A 21,248-nucleotide genomic window follows, 5' to 3' on the forward strand; every position below is an offset into this window, starting at 1 on the left:
CTGATATCAGAATTGGCAAAAGAGCCCAATTCAGCCAGAAAAGTTACTTTTGACAAAGAGCTCAGTTTTGAATAACATACAGATATCAGTGATGTCCTGAGTCGGGAAATCTAGAAAACCACTCCATTCGCTGATCTGAGCTTTCCCTGAGGACTTAGACCAAAGCTTATCTCAGAGTTGGCAAAAGAGACCAATTCATCCAGAAACGTTACTTTTGACAAAGAGCTCAGTTTCGAATAACATACAGATATCAGTGGTGTCCTGAGTCGAGATAGCTAAAACACTACTCCATTCGCTGATCTGAGTTTTCCCTGAGGAGTTAGACCAAAGCTTATCTCAGAATTGCCAAAATAGCCCAATTCATCCAGAGCCGTTATTTTTGACCCAGAGCTCAGTTTCGAATAACATACAGATATCAGTGGTGTCCTGAGTCGAGAAAGATGGAAAACTACTCGATTCGCTGATCTGAGCTTTCCCTGAGGAGTTAGACCAAAGCTTATCTCAGAATTGCCAAAAGAGACGAATTCATCCAGAACCGTTATTTTTTACCCAGAGCTCAGTTTCGAATAACATACCCATATCAGTGATGTCCTGAGTCGGGAAAGCTAAAACACTACTCCATTCGCTGATCTGAGTTTTCCCTGAGGAGTTAAACCAAAGCTTATCTCAGAATTGCCAAAATAGCCCAATTCATCCAGAACCGTTATTTTTGACCCAGAGCTCAGTTTCGAATAACATACAGATATCAGTGGTGTCCTGAGTCGGTAAAGCTAAAAAACCACTCCATTCGCTGATCTGAGCTTTCCCTGAGGAGTTAGACCAAAGCTTATCTCAGAATTGGCAAAAGAGCCCAATTCAGCCAGAAACGTTACTTTTGACCCAGAGCTCAGTTTCGAATAACATACACATATCAGTGATGTCCTGAGTCGGGAAAGCTAAAACACTACTCCATTCGCTGATCTGAGCTTTCCTTGAGAAGTTAGACCAATGCTTATCTCAGAATTGCCAAAATAGCCCAATTCATCCAGAAATGTTACTTTTGACCATTAGCACAGTTTTGAATAACATACAGATATCAGTGGTGTCCTGAGTCGAGAAAGCTAAAACACTACTCCATTCGCTGATTTGAGTTTTCCCTGAGGAGTTAGACCAAAGCTTATCTCAGAATTGCCAAAAGAGCCGAATTCATCCAGAACCGTTATTTTTGACCCAGAGCTCAGTTTCGAATAACAAAGAGATATCAGTGGTGTCCTGAGTCGAGATAGCTAAAACACTACTCCATTCGCTGATCTGAGTTTTCCCTGAGGAGTTAGACCAAAGCTTATCTCAGAATTGGCAAAAGAGCCGAATTCATCCAGAACCATTATTTTTGACCCAGAGCTCAGTTTCGAATAACATACAGATATCAGTGGTGTCCTGAGTCGAGAAAGATGGAAAACTACTCGATTCGCTGATCTGAGCTTTCCCTGAGGAGGTAGACAAAAGCTTATCTCAGAATTGGCAAAAGAACTCAATTCAGCCAGAAGACATTAGTTTGGATCGAGAGCTTGGATTCCAACTAGTAACACATATTGGTGTGTTCCTGCGTCAGGAAAGATGGAAAACTACTCGTTTCGGTGATCTGAGCTTTCCCTGAGGAGTTAGACCAAAGCTGATATCAGAATTGGCAAAAGAGCCCAATTCAGCCAGAACCATTATTTTTGACCCAGAGCTCAGTTTCGAATAACATAAAGATATCAGTGGTGTCCTGAGTCAGTAAAGCTAAAAAACCACTCCATTCGCTGATCTGAGCTTTCCCTGAGGAGTTAGACCAAAGCTTATCTCAGAATTGCCAAAATAGCCCAATTCATCCAGAAATGTTACTTTTGACCAGGAGCAGTTTTGAATAACATACAGATATCAGTGGTGTCCTGAGTCGAGACAGCTAAAACACTACTCCATTCGCTGATCTGAGTTTTCCCTGAGGAGTTAGACCAAAGCTTATCTCAGAATTGCCAAAAGAGCCGAATTCATCCAGAACCGTTATTTTTGACCCAGAGCTCAGTTTCGAATAACATACAGATATCAGTGGTGTCCTGAGTTGAGAAAGCTAAAACACTACTCCATTCGCTGATCTGAGTTTTCCCTGAGGAGGTAGACCAAAGCTTATCTCAGAATTGGGAAAAGAACTCAATTCAGCCAGAAGACGTTAGTTTGGATCGAGAGCTTGGATTCCAACTAGTAACACATATTGGTGTGTTCCTGAGTCGGGAAAGATGGAAAACTACTTGATTCGGTGATCTGAGCTTTCCCTGAGGAGTTAGACCAAAGCTGATATCAAAATTGGCAAAAGAGCCCAATTCATCCAGAACCGTTATTTTTGACCCAGAGCTCAATTTCGAATAACATACAGATATCAGTGGTGTCCTAAGTCGAGAAAGATGGAAAACTACTCCATTCGCTGATCTGAGCTTTCCCTGAGGAGTTAGACCAAAGCTTATCTCAGAATTGCCAAAACAGCCGAATTCATCCAGAACCGTTATTTTTGACCCAGAGCTCAATTTCGAATAACATACAGATATCAGTGGTGTCCTAAGTCGAGAAAGATGGAAAACTACTCCATTCGCTGATCTGAGCTTTCCCTGAGGAGTTAGACCAAAGCTTATCTCAGAATTGCCAAAACAGCCGAATTCATCCAGAACCGTTATTTTTGACCCAGAGCTCAGTTTCGAATAACATACCCATATCAGTGATGTCCTGAGTCGGGAAAGCTAAAACACTACTCCATTCGCTGATCTGAGTTTTCCCTGAGGAGTTAGACCAAAGCTTATCTCAGAATTGCCAAAAGAGCCGAATTCATCCAGAACCGTTATTTTTGACCCAGAGCTCAGTTTCGAATAACATACCCATATCAGTGATGCCCTGAGTCGGGAAAGCTAAAACACTACTCCATTCGCTGATCTGAGTTTTCCCTGAGGAGTTAGACCAAAGCTTATCTCAGAATTGGCAAAAGAGCCGAATTCATCCAGAACCGTTATTTTTGACCCAGAGCTCAGTTTCGAATAACATACAGATATCAGTGGTGTCCTGAGTCGAGAAAGCTAAAACACTACTCCATTCGCTGATCTGAGTTTTCCCTGAGGAGTTAGACCAAAGCTTATCTCAGAATTGACAAAAGAGCCCAATTCATCCAGAACCGTTATTTTTGACCCAGAGCTCACTTTGGAATAACATACAGATATCAGTGGTGTCCTGCGTCGAAAAAGATGGAAAACTACTCGATTCGATGATCTGAGCTTTCCCTGAGGAGTTAGACCAAAGCTGATAACAGAATTGGCAAAAGACCCCAATTCAGCCAGAAACGTTATTTTTGACCCAGAGCTCAATTTCGAATAACATACAGATATCAGTGGTGTCCTGAGTCGAGAAAGATGGAAAACTACTCCATTCGCTGATCTGAGTTTTCCCTGAGGAGGTAGACCAAAGCTTATCTCAGAATTGGCAAAAGAACTCAATTCAGCCAGAAGACGTTAGTTTGGATCGAATGCTTGGATTCCAACTAGTAACACATATTGGTGTGTTCCTGAGTCGGGAAAGATGGAAAACTACTCGATTCGGTGATCTGAGCTTTCCCTGAGGAGTTAGACCAAAGCTGATATCAGAATTGGCAAAAGAGCCCAATTCATCCAGAAACGTTACTTTTGACAAAGAGCTCAGTTTCTAATAACATACAGATATCAGTGGTGTCCTGAGTCGAGATAGCTAAAACACTACTCCATTCGCTGATCTGAGTTTTCCCTGAGGAGTTAGACCAAAGCTTATCTCAGAATTGCCAAAAGAGCCGAATTCATCCAGAACCGTAATTTTTGACCCAGAGCTCAATTTCGAATAACATACAGATATCAGTGGTGTCCTGAGTCGAGAAAGATGGAAAACTACTCCATTCGCTGATCTGAGCTTTCCCTGAGGAGTTAGACCAAAGCTTATCTCAGAATTGCCAAAAGAGCCGAATTCATCCAGAACCGTTATTTTTGACCCAGAGCTCAGTTTCTAATATCATACCCATATCAGTGATGTCCTGAGTCGGGAAAGCTAAAACACTACTCCATTCGCTGATCTGAGTTTTCCCTGAGGAGTTAGACCAAAGCTTATCTCAGAATTGCCAAAAGAGCCGAATTCATCCAGAACCGTTATTTTTGACCCAGAGCTCAGTTTCGAATAACATACAGATATCAGTGGTGTCCTGAGTCGAGAAAGCTAAAACACTACTCCATTCGCTGATCTGAGTTTTCCCTGAGGAGGTAGACCAAAGCTTATCTCAGAATTGGCAAAAGAACTCAATTCAGCCAGAAGACGTTAGTTTGGATCGAGAGCTTGGATTCCAACTAGTAACACATATTGGTGTGTTCCTGAGTCGGGAAAGCTAGAAAACCACTCCATTCGCTGATCTGAGCTTTCCCTGAGGAGTTAGACCAAAGCTGATATCAAAATTGGCAAAAGAGCCCAATTCATCCAGAACCGTTATTTTTTACCCAGAGCTCAATTTCGAATAACATACAGATATCAGTGGTGTCCTAAGTCGAGAAAGATGGAAAACTACTCCATTCGCTGATCTGAGCTTTCCCTGAGGAGTTAGACCAAAGCTTATCTCAGAATTGCCAAAACAGCCGAATTCATCCAGAACCGTTATTTTTGACCCAGAGCTCAATTTCGAATAACATACAGATATCAGTGGTGTCCTAAGTCGAGAAAGATGGAAAACTACTCCATTCGCTGATCTGAGCTTTCCCTGAGGAGTTAGACCAAAGCTTATCTCAGAATTGCCAAAACAGCCGAATTCATCCAGAACCGTTATTTTTGACCCAGAGCTCAGTTTCGAATAACATACCCATATCAGTGATGTCCTGAGTCGGGAAAGCTAAAACACTACTCCATTCGCTGATCTGAGTTTTCCCTGAGGAGTTAGACCAAAGCTTATCTCAGAATTGCCAAAAGAGCCGAATTCATCCAGAACCGTTATTTTTGACCCAGAGCTCAGTTTCGAATAACATACCCATATCAGTGATGCCCTGAGTCGGGAAAGCTAAAACACTACTCCATTCGCTGATCTGAGTTTTCCCTGAGGAGTTAGACCAAAGCTTATCTCAGAATTGCCAAAAGAGCCGAATTCATCCAGAACCGTTATTTTTGACCCAGAGCTCAGTTTCGAATAACATACAGATATCAGTGGTGTCCTGAGTCGAGAAAGCTAAAACACTACTCCATTCGCTGATCTGAGTTTTCCCTGAGGAGTTAGACCAAAGCTTATCTCAGAATTGACAAAAGAGCCCAATTCATCCAGAACCGTTATTTTTGACCCAGAGCTCACTTTGGAATAACATACAGATATCAGTGGTGTCCTGCGTCGAAAAAGATGGAAAACTACTCGATTCGCTGATCTGAGCTTTCCCTGAGGAGTTAGACCAAAGCTTATCTCAGAATTGGCAAAAGAACTCAATTCAGCCAGAAGACGTTAGTTTGGATCGAATGCTTGGATTCCAACTAGTAACACATATTGGTGTGTTCCTGAGTCGGGAAAGATGGAAAACTACTCGATTCGGTGATCTGAGCTTTCCCTGAGGAGTTAGACCAAAGCTGATATCAGAATTGGCAAAAGAGCCCAATTCATCCAGAAACGTTACTTTTGACAAAGAGCTCAGTTTCTAATAACATACAGATATCAGTGGTGTCCTGAGTCGAGATAGCTAAAACACTACTCCATTCGCTGATCTGAGTTTTCCCTGAGGAGTTAGACCAAAGCTTATCTCAGAATTGCCAAAAGAGCCGGATTCATCCAGAACCGTAATTTTTGACCCAGAGCTCAATTTCGAATAACATACAGATATCAGTGGTGTCCTGAGTCGAGAAAGATGGAAAACTACTCCATTCGCTGATCTGAGCTTTCCCTGAGGAGTTAGACCAAAGCTTATCTCAGAATTGCCAAAAGAGCCGAATTCATCCAGAACCGTTATTTTTGACCCAGAGCTCAGTTTCTAATATCATACCCATATCAGTGATGTCCTGAGTCGGGAAAGCTAAAACACTACTCCATTCGCTGATCTGAGTTTTCCCTGAGGAGTTAGACCAAAGCTTATCTCAGAATTGCCAAAAGAGCCGAATTCATCCAGAACCGTTATTTTTGACCCAGAGCTCAGTTTCGAATAACATACAGATATCAGTGGTGTCCTGAGTCGAGAAAGCTAAAACACTACTCCATTCGCTGATCTGAGTTTTCCCTGAGGAGGTAGACCAAAGCTTATCTCAGAATTGGCAAAAGAACTCAATTGAGCCAGAAGACGTTAGTTTGGATCGAGAGCTTGGATTCCAACTAGTAACACATATTGGTGTGTTCCTGAGTCGGGAAAGCTAGAAAACCACTCCATTCGCTGATCTGAGCTTTCCCTGAGGAGTTAGACCAAAGCTTATCTCAGAATTGGCAAAAGAGACCAATTCATCCAGAGCCGTTATTTTTCACCCACAGCTCAGTTTCGAATAACATACAGATATCAGTGGTGTCCTGAGTCGAGATAGCTAAAACACTACTCCATTCGCTGATCTGAGTTTTCCCTGAGGAGTTAGACCAAAGCTTATCTCAGAATTGACAAAAGAGCCCAATTCATCCAGAACCGTTATTTTTGACCCAGAGCTCACTTTGGAATAACATACAGATATCAGTGGTGTCCTGCGTCGAGAAAGATGGAAAACTACTCGATTCGCTGATCTGAGCTTTCCCTGAGGAGTTAGACCAAAGCTGATATCAGAATTGGCAAAAGAGCCCAATTCATCCAGAACCGTTATTTTTGACCCAGAGCTCAATTTCAAATAACATACAGATATCAGTGGTGTCCTAAGTCGAGAAAGATGGAAAACTACTCCATTCGCTGATCTGAGCTTTCCCTGAGGAGTTAGACCAAAGCTTATCTCAGAATTGGCAAAAGAGACCAATTCATCCAGAAACGTTACTTTTGACAAAGAGCTCAGTTTCGAATAACATACCCATATCAGTGATGTCCTGAGTCGGGAAAGCTAAAACACTACTCCATTCGCTGATCTGAGTTTTCCCTGAGGAGTTAGACCAAAGCTTATCTCAGAATTGCCAAAAGAGCCGAATTCATCCAGAACCGTTATTTTTGACCCAGAGCTCAGTTTCGAATAACATACAGATATCAGTGGTGTCCTGAGTCGAGAAAGCTAAAACACTACTCCATTCGCTGATCTGAGTTTTCCCTGAGGAGGTAGACCAAAGCTTATCTCAGAATTGGCAAAAGAACTCAATTCAGCCAGAAGACGTTAGTTTGGATCGAGAGCTTGGATTCCAACTAGTAACACATATTGGTGTGTTCCTGAGTCGGGAAAGCTAGAAAACCACTCCATTCGCTGATCTGAGCTTTCCCTGAGGAGTTAGACCAAAGCTTATCTCAGAATTGGCAAAAGAGACCAATTCATCCAGAGCCGTTATTTTTCACCCACAGCTCAGTTTCGAATAACATACAGATATCAGTGGTGTCCTGAGTCGAGATAGCTAAAACACTACTCCATTCGCTGATCTGAGTTTTCCCTGAGGAGTTAGACCAAAGCTTATCTCAGAATTGACAAAAGAGCCCAATTCATCCAGAACCGTTATTTTTGACCCAGAGCTCACTTTGGAATAACATACAGATATCAGTGGTGTTCTGCGTCGAGAAAGATGGAAAACTACTCGATTCGCTGATCTGAGCTTTCCCTGAGGAGTTAGACCAAAGCTGATATCAAAATTGGCAAAAGAGCCCAATTCATCCAGAACCGTTATTTTTGACCCAGAGCTCAATTTCGAATAACATACAGATATCAGTGGTGTCCTAAGTCGAGAAAGATGGAAAACTACTCCATTCGCTGATCTGAGCTTTCCCTGAGGAGTTAGACCAAAGCTTATCTCAGAATTGCCAAAACAGCCGAATTCATCCAGAACCGTTATTTTTGACCCAGAGCTCAGTTTCGAATAACATACCCATATCAGTGATGTCCTGAGTCGGGAAAGCTAAAACACTACTCCATTCGCTGATCTGAGTTTTCCCTGAGGAGTTAGACCAAAGCTTATCTCAGAATTGCCAAAAGAGCCGAATTCATCCAGAACCGTTATTTTTGACCCAGAGCTCAGTTTCGAATAACATACAGATATCAGTGGTGTCCTGAGTCGAGAAAGCTAAAACACTACTCCATTCGCTGATCTGAGTTTTCCCTGAGGAGTTAGACCAAAGCTTATCTCAGAATTGACAAAAGAGCCCAATTCATCCAGAACCGTTATTTTTGACCCAGAGCTCACTTTGGAATAACATACAGATATCAGTGGTGTCCTGCGTCGAAAAAGATGGAAAACTACTCGATTCGCTGATCTGAGCTTTCCCTGAGGAGTTAGACCAAAGCTGATATCAGAATTGGCAAAAGAGCCCAATTCAGCCAGAAACGTTATTTTTGACCCAGAGCTCAATTTCGAATAACATACAGATATCAGTGGTGTCCTGAGTCGAGAAAGATGGAAAACTACTCCATTCGCTGATCTGAGTTTTCCCTGAGGAGGTAGACCAAAGCTTATCTCAGAATTGGCAAAAGAACTCAATTCAGCCAGAAGACGTTAGTTTGGATCGAATGCTTGGATTCCAACTAGTAACACATATTGGTGTGTTCCTGAGTCGGGAAAGATGGAAAACTACTCGATTCAGTGATCTGAGCTTTCCCTGAGGAGTTAGACCAAAGCTGATATCAGAATTGGCAAAAGAGCCCAATTCATCCAGAAACGTTACTTTTGACAAAGAGCTCAGTTTCTAATAACATACAGATATCAGTGGTGTCCTGAGTCGAGATAGCTAAAACACTACTCCATTCGCTGATCTGAGTTTTCCCTGAGGAGTTAGACCAAAGCTTATCTCAGAATTGCCAAAATAGCCCAATTCATCCAGAACCGTTATTTTTGACCCAGAGCTCAATTTCGAATAACATACAGATATCAGTGGTGTCCTGAGTCGAGAAAGATGGAAAACTACTCCATTCGCTGATCTGAGCTTTCCCTGAGGAGTTAGACCAAAGCTTATCTCAGAATTGCCAAAAGAGCCGAATTCATCCAGAACCGTTATTTTTGACCCAGAGCTCAATTTCGAATAACATACAGATATCAGTGGTGTCCTGAGTCGAGAAAGATGGAAAACTACTCCATTCGCTGATCTGAGCTTTCCCTGAGGAGTTAGACCAAAGCTTATCTCAGAATTGCCAAAAGAGCCGAATTCATCCAGAACCGTTATTTTTGACCCAGAGCTCAGTTTCGAATATCATACCCATATCAGTGATGTCCTGAGTCGGGAAAGCTAAAACACTACTCCATTCGCTGATCTGAGTTTTCCCTGAGGAGTTAGACCAAAGCTTATCTCAGAATTGCCAAAAGAGCCGAATTCATCCAGAACCGTTATTTTTGACCCAGAGCTCAGTTTCGAATAACATACAGATATCAGTGGTGTCCTGAGTCGAGAAAGCTAAAACACTACTCCATTCGCTGATCTGAGTTTTCCCTGAGGAGGTAGACCAAAGCTTATCTCAGAATTGGCAAAAGAACTCAATTCAGCCAGAAGACGTTAGTTTGGATCGAGAGCTTGGATTCCAACTAGTAATACATATTGGTGTGTTCCTGAGTCGGGAAAGCTAGAAAACCACTCCATTCGCTGATCTGAGCTTTCCCTGAGGACTTAGACCAAAGCTTATCTCAGAATTGGCAAAAGAGACCAATTCATCCAGAGCCGTTATTTTTCACCCACAGCTCAGTTTCGAATAACATACAGATATCAGTGGTGTCCTGAGTCGAGATAGCTAAAACACTACTCCATTCGCTGATCTGAGTTTTCCCTGAGGAGTTAGACCAAAGCTTATCTCAGAATTGACAAAAGAGCCCAATTCATCCAGAACCGTTATTTTTGACCCAGAGCTCACTTTGGAATAACATACAGATATCAGTGGTGTCCTGCGTCGAGAAAGATGGAAAACTACTCGATTCGCTGATCTGAGCTTTCCCTGAGGAGTTAGACCAAAGCTGATATCAGAATTGGCAAAAGAGCCCAATTCATCCAGAACCGTTATTTTTGACCCAGAGCTCAATTTCGAATAACATACAGATATCAGTGGTGTCCTAAGTCGAGAAAGATGGAAAACTACTCCATTCGCTGATCTGAGCTTTCCCTGAGGAGTTAGACCAAAGCTTATCTCAGAATTGGCAAAAGAGACCAATTCATCCAGAAACGTTACTTTTGACAAAGAGCTCAGTTTCGAATAACATACCCATATCAGTGATGTCCTGAGTCGGGAAAGCTAAAACACTACTCCATTCGCTGATCTGAGTTTTCCCTGAGGAGTTAGACCAAAGCTTATCTCAGAATTGCCAAAAGAGCCGAATTCATCCAGAACCGTTATTTTTGACCCAGAGCTCAGTTTCGAATAACATACAGATATCAGTGGTGTCCTGAGTCGAGAAAGCTAAAACACTACTCCATTCGCTGATCTGAGTTTTCCCTGAGGAGGTAGACCAAAGCTTATCTCAGAATTGGCAAAAGAACTCAATTCAGCCAGAAGACGTTAGTTTGGATCGAGAGCTTGGATTCCAACTAGCAACACATATTGGTGTGTTCCTGAGTCGGGAAAGATGGAAAACTACTCGATTCGGTGATCTGAGCTTTCCCTGAGGAGTTAGACCAAAGCTGATATCAGAATTGGCAAAAGAGCCCAATTCAGCCAGAAACGTTACTTTTGACAAAGAGCTCAGTTTCGAATAACATACAGATATCAGTGATGTCCTGAGTCGGGAAAGCTAGAAAACCACTCCATTCGCTGATCTGAGCTTTCCCTGAGGACTTAGACCAAAGCTTATCTCAGAATTGGCAAAAGAGACCAATTCATCCAGAAACGTTACTTTTGACAAAGAGCTCAGTTTCGAATAACATACAGATATCAGTGGTGTCCTGAGTCGAGATAGCTAAAACACTACTCCATTCGCTGATCTGAGTTTTCCCTGAGGAGTTAGACCAAAGCTTATCTCAGAATTGCCAAAATAGCCCAATTCATCCAGAACCGTTATTTTTGACCCAGAGCTCAGTTTCGAATAACATACAGATATCAGTGGTGTCCTGAGTCGAGAAAGCTAAAACACTACTCCATTCGCTGATCTGAGTTTTCCCTGAGGAGGTAGACCAAAGCTTATCTCAGAATTGCCAAAATAGCCCAATTCATCCAGAACCGTTATTTTTGACCCAGAGCTCAGTTTCGAATAACATACCCATATCAGTGATGTCCTGAGTCGGGAAAGCTAAAACACTACTCCATTCGCTGATCTGAGTTTTCCCTGAGGAGGTAGACCAAAGCTTATCTCAGAATTGACAAAAGAGACCAATTCATCCAGAAACGTTACTTTTGACAAAGAGCTCAGTTTCGAATAACATACAGATATCAGTGGTGTCCTAAGTCGAGTAAGATGGAAAACTACTCCATTCGCTGATCTGAGCTTTCCCTGAGGAGTTAGACCAAAGCTTATCTCAGAATTGCCAAAACAGCCGAATTCATCCAGAACCGTTATTTTTGACCCAGAGCTCAGTTTCGAATAACATACCCATATCAGTGATGCCCTGAGTCGGGAAAGCTAAAACACTACTCCATTCGCTGATCTGAGTTTTCCCTGAGGAGTTAGACCAAAGCTTATCTCAGAATTGCCAAAAGAGCCGAATTCATCCAGAACCGTTATTTTTGACCCAGAGCTCAGTTTCGAATAACATACAGATATCAGTGGTGTCCTGAGTCGAGAAAGCTAAAACACTACTCCATTCGCTGATCTGAGTTTTCCCTGAGGAGGTAGACCAAAGCTTATCTCAGAATTGCCAAAATAGCCCAATTCATCCAGAACCGTTATTTTTGACCCAGAGCTCAGTTTCGAATAACATACAGATATCAGTGGTGTCCTGAGTCGAGAAAGCTAAAACACTACTCCATTCGCTGATCTGAGTTTTCCCTGAGGAGTTAGACCAAAGCTTATCTCAGAATTGACAAAAGAGCCCAATTCATCCAGAACCGTTATTTTTGACCCAGAGCTCACTTTGGAATAACATACAGATATCAGTGGTGTCCTGCGTCGAAAAAGATGGAAAACTACTCGATTCGCTGATCTGAGCTTTCCCTGAGGAGTTAGACCAAAGCTGATATCAGAATTGGCAAAAGAGCCCAATTCAGCCAGAAACGTTATTTTTGACCCAGAGCTCAATTTCGAATAACATACAGATATCAGTGGTGTCCTGAGTCGAGAAAGATGGAAAACTACTCCATTCGCTGATCTGAGTTTTCCCTGAGGAGGTAGACCAAAGCTTATCTCAGAATTGGCAAAAGAACTCAATTCAGCCAGAAGACGTTAGTTTGGATCGAATGCTTGGATTCCAACTAGTAACACATATTGGTGTGTTCCTGAGTCGGGAAAGATGGAAAACTACTCGATTCGGTGATCTGAGCTTTCCCTGAGGAGTTAGACCAAAGCTGATATCAGAATTGGCAAAAGAGCCCAATTCATCCAGAAACGTTACTTTTGACAAAGAGCTCAGTTTCTAATAACATACAGATATCAGTGGTGTCCTGAGTCGAGATAGCTAAAACACTACTCCATTCGCTGATCTGAGTTTTCCCTGAGGAGTTAGACCAAAGCTTATCTCAGAATTGCCAAAATAGCCCAATTCATCCAGAACCGTTATTTTTGACCCAGAGCTCAGTTTCGAATAACATACAGATATCAGTGGTGTCCTGAGTCGAGAAAGCTAAAACACTACTCCATTCGCTGATCTGAGTTTTCCCTGAGGAGGTAGACCAAAGCTTATCTCAGAATTGCCAAAATAGCCCAATTCATCCAGAACCGTTATTTTTGACCCAGAGCTCAGTTTCGAATAACATACCCATATCAGTGATGTCCTGAGTCGGGAAAGCTAAAACACTACTCCATTCGCTGATCTGAGTTTTCCCTGAGGAGGTAGACCAAAGCTTATCTCAGAATTGGCAAAAGAACTCAATTCAGCCAGAAGACGTTAGTTTGGATCGAGAGCTTGGATTCCAACTAGTAACACATATTGGTGTGTTCCTGAGTCGGGAAAGATGGAAAACTACTCGATTCGGTGATCTGAGCTTTCCCTGAGGAGTTAGACCAAAGCTGATATCAGAATTGGCAAAAGAGCCCAATTCAGCCAGAAAAGTTACTTTTGACAAAGAGCTCAGTTTTGAATAATATACAGATATCAGTGATGTCCTGAGTCGGGAAATCTAGAAAACCACTCCATTCGCTGATCTGAGCTTTCCCTGAGGACTTAGACCAAAGCTTATCTCAGAATTGGCAAAAGAGACCAATTCATCCAGAAACGTTACTTTTGACAAAGAGCTCAGTTTCGAATAACATACAGATATCAGTGGTGTCCTAAGTCGAGTAAGATGGAAAACTACTCCATTCGCTGATCTGAGCTTTCCCTGAGGAGTTAGACCAAAGCTTATCTCAGAATTGCCAAAACAGCCGAATTCATCCAGAACCGTTATTTTTGACCCAGAGCTCAGTTTCGAATAACATACCCATATCAGTGATGCCCTGAGTCGGGAAAGCTAAAACACTACTCCATTCGCTGATCTGAGTTTTCCCTGAGGAGTTAGACCAAAGCTTATCTCAGAATTGCCAAAAGAGCCGAATTCATCCAGAACCGTTATTTTTGACCCAGAGCTCAGTTTCGAATAACATACAGATATCAGTGGTGTCCTGAGTCGAGAAAGCTAAAACACTACTCCATTCGCTGATCTGAGTTTTCCCTGAGGAGGTAGACCAAAGCTTATCTCAGAATTGCCAAAATAGCCCAATTCATCCAGAACCGTTATTTTTGACCCAGAGCTCAGTTTCGAATAACATACCCATATCAGTGATGTCCTGAGTCGGGAAAGCTAAAACACTACTCCATTCGCTGATCTGAGTTTTCCCTGAGGAGGTAGACCAAAGCTTATCTCAGAATTGGCAAAAGAACTCAATTCAGCCAGAAGACGTTAGTTTGGATCGAGAGCTTGGATTCCAACTAGTAACACATATTGGTGTGTTCCTGAGTCGGGAAAGATGGAAAACTACTCGATTCGGTGATCTGAGCTTTCCCTGAGGAGTTAGACCAAAGCTGATATCAGAATTGGCAAAAGAGCCCAATTCAGCCAGAAAAGTTACTTTTGACAAAGAGCTCAGTTTTGAATAATATACAGATATCAGTGATGTCCTGAGTCGGGAAATCTAGAAAACCACTCCATTCGCTGATCTGAGCTTTCCCTGAGGACTTAGACCAAAGCTTATCTCAGAATTGGCAAAAGAGACCAATTCATCCAGAAACGTTACTTTTGACAAAGAGCTCAGTTTCGAATAACATACAGATATCAGTGGTGTCCTAAGTCGAGTAAGATGGAAAACTACTCCATTCGCTGATCTGAGCTTTCCCTGAGGAGTTAGACCAAAGCTTATCTCAGAATTGCCAAAACAGCCGAATTCATCCAGAACCGTTATTTTTGACCCAGAGCTCAGTTTCGAATAACATACCCATATCAGTGATGCCCTGAGTCGGGAAAGCTAAAACACTACTCCATTCGCTGATCTGAGTTTTCCCTGAGGAGTTAGACCAAAGCTTATCTCAGAATTGCCAAAAGAGCCGAATTCATCCAGAACCGTTATTTTTGACCCAGAGCTCAGTTTCGAATAACATACAGATATCAGTGGTGTCCTGAGTCGAGAAAGCTAAAACACTACTCCATTCGCTGATCTGAGTTTTCCCTGAGGAGTTAGACCAAAGCTTATCTCAGAATTGACAAAAGAGCCCAATTCATCCAGAACCGTTATTTTTGACCCAGAGCTCACTTTGGAATAACATACAGATATCAGTGGTGTCCTGCGTCGAAAAAGATGGAAAACTACTCGATTCGCTGATCTGAGCTTTCCCTGAGGAGTTAGACCAAAGCTGATATCAGAATTGGCAAAAGAGCCCAATTCAGCCAGAAACGTTATTTTTGACCCAGAGCTCAATTTCGAATAACATACAGATATCAGTGGTGTCCTGAGTCGAGAAAGATGGAAAACTACTCCATTCGCTGATCTGAGTTTTCCCTGAGGAGGTAGACCAAAGCTTATCTCAGAATTGGCAAAAGAACTCAATTCAGCCAGAAGACGTTAGTTTGGATCGAATGCTTGGATTCCAACTAGTAACACATATTGGTGTGTTCCTGAGTCGGGAAAGATGGAAAACTACTCGATTCGGTGATCTGAGCTTTCCCTGAGGAGTTAGACCAAAGCTGATATCAGAATTGGCAAAAGAGCCCAATTCATCCAGAAACGTTACTTTTGACAAAGAGCTCAGTTTCTAATAACATACAGATATCAGTGGTGTCCTGAGTCGAGATAGCTAAAACACTACTCCATTCGCTGATCTGAGTTTTCCCTGAGGAGTTAGACCAAAGCTTATCTCAGAATTGCCAAAAGAGCCGAATTCATCCAGAACCGTAATTTTTGACCCAGAGCTCAATTTCGAATAACATACAGATATCAGTGGTGTCCTGAGTCGAGAAAGATGGAAAACTACTCCATTCGCTGATCTGAGCTTTCCCTGAGGAGTTAGACCAAAGCTGATATCAGAATTGGCAAAAGAGCCCAATTCAGCCAGAAACGTTACTTTTGACAAAGAGCTCAGTTTCGAATAACATACAGATATCAGTGATGTCCTGAGTCGGGAAAGCTAGAAAACCACTCCATTCGCTGATCTGAGCTTTCCCTGAGGACTTAGACCAAAGCTTATCTCAGAATTGGCAAAAGAGACCAATTCATCCAGAAACGTTACTTTTGACAAAGAGCTCAGTTTCGAATAACATACAGATATCAGTGGTGTCCTGAGTCGAGATAGCTAAAACACTACTCCATTCGCTGATCTGAGTTTTCCCTGAGGAGTTAGACCAAAGCTTATCTCAGAATTGCCAAAATAGCCCAATTCATCCAGAACCGTTATTTTTGACCCAGAGCTCAGTTTCGAATAACATACAGATATCAGTGGTGTCCTGAGTCGAGAAAGCTAAAACACTACTCCATTCGCTGATCTGAGTTTTCCCTGAGGAGGTAGACCAAAGCTTATCTCAGAATTGCCAAAATAGCCCAATTCATCCAGAACCGTTATTTTTGACCCAGAGCTCAGTTTCGAATAACATACCCATATCAGTGATGTCCTGAGTCGGGAAAGCTAAAACACTACTCCATTCGCTGATCTGAGTTTTCCCTGAGGAGGTAGACCAAAGCTTATCTCAGAATTGGCAAAAGAACTCAATTCAGCCAGAAGACGTTAGTTTGGATCGAGAGCTTGGATTCCAACTAGTAACACATATTGGTGTGTTCCTGAGTCGGGAAAGATGGAAAACTACTCGATTCGGTGATCTGAGCTTTCCCTGAGGAGTTAGACCAAAGCTGATATCAGAATTGGCAAAAGAGCCCAATTCAGCCAGAAAAGTTACTTTTGACAAAGAGCTCAGTTTTGAATAATATACAGATATCAGTGATGTCCTGAGTCGGGAAATCTAGAAAACCACTCCATTCGCTGATCTGAGCTTTCCCTGAGGACTTAGACCAAAGCTTATCTCAGAATTGGCAAAAGAGACCAATTCATCCAGAAACGTTACTTTTGACAAAGAGCTCAGTTTCGAATAACATACAGATATCAGTGGTGTCCTAAGTCGAGTAAGATGGAAAACTACTCCATTCGCTGATCTGAGCTTTCCCTGAGGAGTTAGACCAAAGCTTATCTCAGAATTGCCAAAACAGCCGAATTCATCCAGAACCGTTATTTTTGACCCAGAGCTCAGTTTCGAATAACATACCCATATCAGTGATGCCCTGAGTCGGGAAAGCTAAAACACTACTCCATTCGCTGATCTGAGTTTTCCCTGAGGAGTTAGACCAAAGCTTATCTCAGAATTGCCAAAAGAGCCGAATTCATCCAGAACCGTTATTTTTGACCCAGAGCTCAGTTTCGAATAACATACAGATATCAGTGGTGTCCTGAGTCGAGAAAGCTAAAACACTACTCCATTCGCTGATCTGAGTTTTCCCTGAGGAGTTAGACCAAAGCTTATCTCAGAATTGACAAAAGAGCCCAATTCATCCAGAACCGTTATTTTTGACCCAGAGCTCACTTTGGAATAACATACAGATATCAGTGGTGTCCTGCGTCGAAAAAGATGGAAAACTACTCGATTCGCTGATCTGAGCTTTCCCTGAGGAGTTAGACCAAAGCTGATATCAGAATTGGCAAAAGAGCCCAATTCAGCCAGAAACGTTATTTTTGACCCAGAGCTCAATTTCGAATAACATACAGATATCAGTGGTGTCCTGAGTCGAGAAAGATGGAAAACTACTCCATTCGCTGATCTGAGTTTTCCCTGAGGAGGTAGACCAAAGCTTATCTCAGAATTGGCAAAAGAACTCAATTCAGCCAGAAGACGTTAGTTTGGATCGAATGCTTGGATTCCAACTAGTAACACATATTGGTGTGTTCCTGAGTCGGGAAAGATGGAAAACTACTCGATTCGGTGATCTGAGCTTTCCCTGAGGAGTTAGACCAAAGCTGATATCAGAATTGGCAAAAGAGCCCAATTCATCCAGAAACGTTACTTTTGACAAAGAGCTCAGTTTCTAATAACATACAGATATCAGTGGTGTCCTGAGTCGAGATAGCTAAAACACTACTCCATTCGCTGATCTGAGTTTTCCCTGAGGAGTTAGACCAAAGCTTATCTCAGAATTGCCAAAAGAGCCGAATTCATCCAGAACCGTAATTTTTGACCCAGAGCTCAATTTCGAATAACATACAGATATCAGTGGTGTCCTGAGTCGAGAAAGATGGAAAACTACTCCATTCGCTGATCTGAGCTTTCCCTGAGGAGTTAGACCAAAGCTTATCTCAGAATTGCCAAAAGAGCCGAATTCATCCAGAACCGTTATTTTTGACCCAGAGCTCAGTTTCGAATAACATACAGATATCAGTGGTGTCCTGAGTCGAGAAAGCTAAAACACTACTCCATTCGCTGATCTGAGTTTTCCCTGAGGAGGTAGACCAAAGCTTATCTCAGAATTGGCAAAAGAACTCAATTCAGCCAGAAGACGTTAGTTTGGATCGAGAGCTTGGATTCCAACTAGTAACACATATTGGTGTGTTCCTGAGTCGGGAAAGCTAGAAAACCACTCCATTCGCTGATCTGAGCTTTCCCTGAGGAGTTAGACCAAAGCTTATCTCAGAATTGGCAAAAGAGACCAATTCATCCAGAGCCGTTATTTTTCACCCACAGCTCAGTTTCGAATAACATACAGATATCAGTGGTGTCCTGAGTCGAGATAGCTAAAACACTACTCCATTCGCTGATCTGAGTTTTCCCTGAGGAGTTAGACCAAAGCTTATCTCAGAATTGACAAAAGAGCCCAATTCATCCAGAACCGTTATTTTTGACCCAGAGCTCACTTTGGAATAACATACAGATATCAGTGGTGTCCTGCGTCGAGAAAGATGGAAAACTACTCGATTCGCTGATCTGAGCTTTCCCTGAGGAGTTAGACCAAAGCTGATATCAGAATTGGCAAAAGAGCCCAATTCATCCAGAACCGTTATTTTTGACCCAGAGCTCAATTTCGAATAACATACAGATATCAGTGGTGTCCTAAGTCGAGAAAGATGGAAAACTACTCCATTCGCTGATCTGAGCTTTCCCTGAGGAGTTAGACCAAAGCTTATCTCAGAATTGGCAAAAGAGACCAATTCATCCAGAAACGTTACTTTTGACAAAGAGCTCAGTTTCGAATAACATACCCATATCAGTGATGTCCTGAGTCGGGAAAGCTAAAACACTACTCCATTCGCTGATCTGAGTTTTCCCTGAGGAGTTAGACCAAAGCTTATCTCAGAATTGCCAAAAGAGCCGAATTCATCCAGAACCGTTATTTTTGACCCAGAGCTCAGTTTCGAATAACATACAGATATCAGTGGTGTCCTGAGTCGAGAAAGATGGAAAACTACTCGATTCGCTGATCTGAGCTTTCCCTGAGGAGTTAGACCAAAGCTTATCTCAGAATTGCCAAAAGAGCCGAATTCATCCAGAGCCGCTATTTTTGACCCAGAGCTCAGTTTCGAATAACATACCCATATCAGTGGTGTCCTGAGTCGAGAAAGCTAAAACACTACTCCATTCGCTGATCTGAGTTTTCCCTGAGGAGGTAGACCAAAGCTTATCTCAGAATTGGCAAAAGAACTCAATTCAGCCAGAAGACGTTAGTTTGGATCGAGAGCTTGGATTCCAACTAGTAACACATATTGGTGTGTTCCTGCGTCAGGAAAGATGGAAAACTACTCGATTCGGTGATCTGAGCTTTCCCTGAGGAGTTAGACCAAAGCTTGTCTCAGAATTGCCAAAATAGCCCAATTCATCCAGAAATGTTACTTTTGACCAGGAGCACAGTTTTGAATAACATACAGATATCAGTGGTGTCCTGAGTCGAGACAGCTAAAACACTACTCCATTCGCTGATCTGAGTTTTCCCTGAGGAGTTAGACCAAAGCTTATCTCAGAATTGCCAAAAGAGCCGAATTCATCCAGAACCGTTATTTTTGACCCAGAGCTCAGTTTCGAATAACATACAGATATCAGTGGTGTCCTGAGTCGAGAAAGCTAAAACACTACTCCATTCGCTGATCTGAGTTTTCCCTGAGGAGGTAGACCAAAGCTTATCTCAGAATTGGCAAAAGAACTCAATTCAGCCAGAAGACGTTAGTTTGGATCGAGAGCTTGGATTCCAACTAGTAACACATATTGGTGTGTTCCTGAGTCGGGAAAGATGGAAAACTACTCGATTCGGTGATCTGAGCTTTCCCTGAGGAGTTAGACCAAAGCTTGTCTCAGAATTGCCAAAATAGCCCAATTCATCCAGAAATGTTACTTTTGACCAGGAGCACAGTTTTGAATAACATACAGATATCAGTGGTGTCCTGAGTCGAGACAGCTAAAACACTACTCCATTCGCTGATCTGAGTTTTCCCTGAGGAGTTAGACCAAAGCTTATCTCAGAATTGCCAAAAGAGCCGATTTCATCCAGAACCGTTATTTTTGACCCAGAGCTCAGTTTCGAATAACATACAGATATCAGTGGTGTCCTGAGTCGAGAAAGCTAAAACACTACTCCATTCGCTGATCTGAGTTTTCCCTGAGGAGGTAGACCAAAGCTTATCTCAGAATTGGCAAAAGAACTCAATTCAGCCAGAAGACGTTAGTTTGGATCGAGAGCTTGGATTCCAACTAGTAACACATATTGGTGTGTTCCTGAGTCGGGAAAGATGGAAAACTACTCGATTCGGTGATCTGAGCTTTCCCTGAGGAGTTAGACCAAAGCTGATATCAGAATTGGCAAAAGAGCCCAATTCAGCCAGAACCATTATTTTTGACCCAGAGCTCAGTTTCGAATAACATAAAGATATCAGTGGTGTCCTGAGTCAGTAAAGCTAAAAAACCACTCCATTCGCTGATCTGAGCTTTCCCTCAGGAGTTAGACCAAAGCTTATCTCAGAATTGCCAAAATAGCCCAATTCATCCAGAAATGTTACTTTTGACCAGGAGCAGTTTTGAATAACATACAGATATCAGTGGTGTCCTGAGTCGAGACAGCTAAAACACTACTCCATTCGCTGATCTGAGTTTTCCCTGAGGAGTTAGACCAAAGCTTATCTCAGAATTGCCAAAAGAGCCGAATTCATCCAGAACCGTTATTTTTGACCCAGAGCTCAGTTTCGAATAACATACAGATATCAGTGGTGTCCTGAGTCGAGAAAGCTAAAACACTACTCCATTCGCTGATCTGAGTTTTCCCTGAGGAGGTAGACCAAAGCTTATCTCAGAATTGGCAAAAGAACTCAATTCAGCCAGAAGACGTTAGTTTGGATCGAGAGCTTGGATTCCAACTAGCAACACATATTGGTGTGTTCCTGAGTCGGTAAAGATGGAAAACTACTCGATTCGGTGATCTGAGCTTTCCCTGAGGAGTTAGACCAAAGCTGATATCAGAATTGGCAAAAGAGCCCAATTCAGCCAGAAACGTTACTTTTGACAAAGAGCTCAGTTTCGAATAACATACAGATATCAGTGATGTCCTGAGTCGGGAAAGC

The sequence above is a fragment of the Natrix helvetica genome, assembly GCF_964273705.1.
Source record: "Natrix helvetica genome assembly, chromosome: W".
Taxonomy (NCBI): Eukaryota; Metazoa; Chordata; class Lepidosauria; order Squamata; family Natricidae; genus Natrix; species Natrix helvetica.